At 34.1% G+C, this 5000-nt stretch overlaps 1 protein-coding gene across 2 annotated transcripts in view; it reads left to right on the forward strand.

Moving 5' to 3' along the window:
• The window catches only part of LOC115213848, a 73518-nt gene that overhangs the window by 37740 nt on the left and 30778 nt on the right, over nucleotides 1-5000 (forward strand). The window lies entirely within an intron of this gene.

The raw sequence follows: 5000 nt of genomic DNA on the forward strand, positions 1-5000 counted from the left end.
GCCGTTCTCCTTTACTGCTACTATTGAAAACTCCCTCACTTTTCAGTCATTCTCTTTCCATTTTCTGTGTCTGCATGTGTGTGTGTGTGTCTGTGCGCGCATGTGTGCGTGTGCGTTAATTTAAGCATGAATTGAATGGATACCAGTTCGAATTATAGTCATGACTAAATGAAATTTTTTTAAAGATAGAATTCACGGTAAATGATGTTTTCCCCACTAATACCAGAGAAGGAGGTCTACCACATGCACATAATTTGATTTGGCTGGAAATGAGATTCTTTCTAATCAAATTCTTTCCATCATAGCTGTAGAACTTCCAATCTAATGCCGGAAAGAAAGAGTTCTTCAGTATTGTTAAATGTCAGAGGTTCGTGGTCTCTGAAGTGTCCACAGCAAAAATCACCGTTGCATTGTCGACGTAAAATGTACCAATTTCCAAGATCTTTTATCAGAGACTCAAACAGAGTAGGTTAGATATGTGTGTGTGTGTATATGTATGTATGTATGTATGTATCCATGTATGTGTGTATGTATGTAAGTATGTATGTATGTATTTACGCATGTATGTATGTATGTATGTATGTATGTATGTATGTATGCATGCATGCATGCATGTATGTATATGTATGTATGTATGTATGTATGTATGTATGTATGTATGTATGTATGTATGTATAGCCTTTCCTCACTAGGTGTCTCTTGGTTTTTGATATCTCTGTTGTATTGGATACTGTGGCTGGCCATAGCCGAAAAAGCGAAAACGCTCAATGTTCTATGATGGAATGAAATCATATGTCCGCGTGGGTGGTAACGCACTGGCCACCTACTGCAAGAGGTGCCCATCTTTGCCACATCTTTGAGTGTGCAAAAGAGTGTAGGTGTTCAGCAGGACAGAAAAGCTACATCCATGTTGTTTTAAGAGATCAAGCAATATCTTTGCTCGAAATTGAGTTGCAGCCATCATGTATGTATGTATGTATGTATGTATGTATGTATGTATGTATGTATGTATGTATGTATGTATGTATGTATGTATTTACGCAAGTATGTATGTATGTATTTACGTATGTATGTATGTATGTGTATGTATGTATGTATGTATGTATGTTTGTATGTGTGTGTGTATGTATGTATGTATGTATGCATGCATGTATGCATGTCTATGTTTATATGTGTGTATATGTGAAAAGAGTTGTAATTTGTTTAAATCACGACTGAATATAAAAACCAGTGCTTTAAGAAATAGTTTTCCCAATGCAGTGGAATAAAGATGAAATATATAAAGCTAACAGAGACATGTTTACCTTAAATCATTTAATAATCCGATGTTTCGTGCTAATACGACCTTTTCCATTGAGTGAGGGAAATAGAAGAATACGTCTAACTTCGCCAGAATTTCAAGTATATATTACATAACACTATAGTTGCGTGTGTGTGTGCATATCATATCACACATGGGTGTGTGCACACGCATACACACACACACACATACACACACACACACACACACATACACACACACATGTCCCCCAGATTGCATCTGGTGGCGAGGCTCCAGTGCGGGAGTTCTGAAGTTGTATGGAACGTGGAGTAATTCCTTAATTACCATTACTTCCGAAACGGTAGTATCTCTAAGGGTCCCGTCTATGGACTAAAAAGATTTCCCAGGAGTAGAGGAGGCTCACATCCTTTTTGGCAAATCCGTGGTAAAGGCAGCTCTTTTAGGAGAATGATAGTTTGACATATAACTTACAGTCAAGACATCAGGTTGGGTAAAAAGTAAATCTTTGAACCATAAAAATACCAAATTTTTGCAGAGTTTTGAATTTTTAAAACATTTTTTTCCTTTTGCAATTGTCTGATAATACAGACATAGACTTGCCCAAATGCATCAATAAATTAACATTGATATTTTTTTTCACCGTTGTTACAATCATCTGAAATGGAACTGTCAAAGTGCGATATTCAAACAATTTTGCTATTCAACATCAAAAAAGGACGTAAAGCAGCTGAAACTGGTCGCAGTACCAACGAAACGTTTTGGTTGGGAAATGACCAGTGAGTGGTCAGCTCGAAAATGGTTTAAACGATTTCGCAGTGGAGACCTGAGCCTTGAAGATCGTGAGCGGAGTGGATGCCCATCTGTTATCAATGACGGTCAATTAAAGACCGCCATTGAGAAAGATCCGCGTAAAACCACTCGAGGACTGGTAAAAGAACTTCAAGTTAGCCAGAAAGCTGCCTGCAACCATTTGCATGGGATCGGAAAAAGAAAAAAGCTCGACAAATGGGTACCACTCGATTTGAATAAAAATCAGAAAATGCGCAGATATGAAATTTGCTCGTCGCTTCTTCTCCGTAACCGGACCGATCCATTTCTCGACCGTATTGTAAATTGCGATGAAAAGTGGATTCTGTACAATAATAAAAAGCGTTCTTCGCATTGGTTGGACCAAAATGAAGCACCGAAAGCCTTTCCTAAACCAGAGCTCTTCAAAAGATTATGGTGACTGTTTGGTGGTGTCCTGCTGGACTCATCCACTATAACTACATAAAACCCGGAAAAACCATAACTACATAAACATATTCCCATGAAATTGCCAAAATGAATGAAACACTGTTAATCCTCTGTCCCAAACTGGTCAACAGAAGAGGGCCAGTCATTCTTCATGACAATGCTCGACCACACGTTTCACTTATGATGCTCCAGAAGTTGAGGGAACTTGGCTACGAAGTTCTTCCCTGCCCAGCCTATTCTGCAGACCTTTCTCCTACCGACTACCACTTTTTGAAGCACCTTGGTGGTTTTCTGCAAGAGAAGGAGTTCAGAAATCAAACCGATGCTGCAAGCGCGTTCAAAGAGTCCATCAGTTCCAGAACTCCAGATTTTTATGTTACCGGAATAAACAAACTTATAACTCGTTGGCAAAAATGTGTTGATTGTAATGCTACTTACTTTAACTGTTGAAATATATTGTAATGAATTTCATGTTTGAAAACGTTGCTTACTTTTTACTCAGCCTGATAGAACCAGTCGCCTTGCAATGCTGGTCACTGGGAACAATGATGGCGACTGAAAGAGTAACAAAATTATTGTGCAAGCTTTTGTCACTTTAATCCAATGACTCACAGGTATCTCACTGTCGTTTCTTGATCCGTTTGTATTTTATAAATTCCTATAACGACAGATAGAAGTTAACCACGGCAGAATTTGAACTCAGAGTGTCGAGCATTGGAACAAATCCGGCAAGAGATTCTATCCAACACCCTTAACACATTCACAATTCGCTACCTTAATTGTAATTTGTCAACTATCAAAATTTTATTTAGTTTCCAAGATTCCATTCTCGTTATTTACATTTCAAATCTTCGAGAAAGTAAAGAAGCTTCTGCGAGGCCCATTGATTTACAAGAAACAATAGCTAAATCTCCCTCAAAATATTTCCTACAGAAAGAAACACTAGAAGAATACCATTCTACATACCCATAACGCAGTAGAATTGTCTTGTATTCTGTATTTACCAATGCCACTATCAGCTAAATTGAATGAAAGCTTCAAATAAAGCCAGAAACAGTTTTCACGCTTCGGAAGTTAATCACCAGCCATTTTGATGTCAGGCGCTTTTTTTTTTTTTTACAAATCCTAAAGCCATTTTTATTTATTTATTCATTTTTAAATCTATTTATTTATTCCTTCATTTCGTGGAGGATCGTCGTCCACTGGTTTACATATATTACACGCAACTAGCGATGAATACGTCCAAGGTAAAAAAAAAAAAAGAAAAGAGATGTTGTTGGTATTTGAATTCAGAAAGAATGAGATTAAATGCTGCTAGACATTTACTTTGACACTCTACCGTTTCCATTAATATCCATTTTTTTTTCTTTTTCTTGAGTCCTGAGACATTTAAGGCCGGTTACCTGGTTTCCATGGTGCATAAGTGCCGAGATTATAACATTACACCTGAATGGGACGCCGGTCCGTTGCAGGATTCAATTTTTGAGGGGAGGGGGACAAGTCGATGACACCGACTCCAGTACCTAACTGGTACCTTATTTTATTGATCCTTAAGGGACGAAAAGCAAGGTTGACCTCTGTGGGATTCGAGCTCTGATCATAAAGATCCGGAGGAAATGCCGCCAACCAATTTGTTTAACGTCCTGGCGATTCTACCAGGTCGCTGCATTATTAACTTATATTTCAAGTTTGTAGCGCTCAGTCAATATTAAACATCAATATGAATACTTTTAAAAACAAAAGTTTTTGTGTTGTTTTTTTTTATGTTAGAGTTTGAAAATCTTGCTTTTAACAATTAATATCTCGCGAGGAGGTCCCCGGGAGAGCGATTTTACAAAGGGAGGTAATTATCTCCTCACATTGAGATAGGATTGGAAATTTGAATCTGAAAGCAAGGAACATGAAGAGTAAACATGTGTGTGTGTGCGTCATGCCTACTAAATTTATTACTATTATTATTATTATTATTATTATTATCATTATTATTATTATTATTATTATTATTATTATTATTATCATTATTATTATTATTATCATTATTATTATTATTATTATTATTATTATCATTTATTATTATTATTATTATTATTCATTATTATTATTATTATTATTATTATTATTATCATTATTATTATTATCATTATTATTATTATTATATCATTTATTATTATTCATTATATTATTATTATTATTATTAATTATTATATTATATATTATCATTATTATATTATTATCATTATTATTATTATATTATTATTATTATTATTATCATTATTATTATTATTATTATATTATTATTATTATTATTATTATTATCATTATATTATTATATTATTATTATTATTATTCATTATTATTATTATATCATTATTATTATTATTATTATTATTATTATTATTATTATTATTATTATTATTATTATTATTATTATCATTATTATTATTATTATTATATCATTATTATTATCATTATTATTATTATT

Source organism: Octopus sinensis, linkage group LG7, assembly GCF_006345805.1.
Source record: "Octopus sinensis linkage group LG7, ASM634580v1, whole genome shotgun sequence".
Lineage (NCBI taxonomy): Eukaryota > Metazoa > Mollusca > Cephalopoda > Octopoda > Octopodidae > Octopus > Octopus sinensis.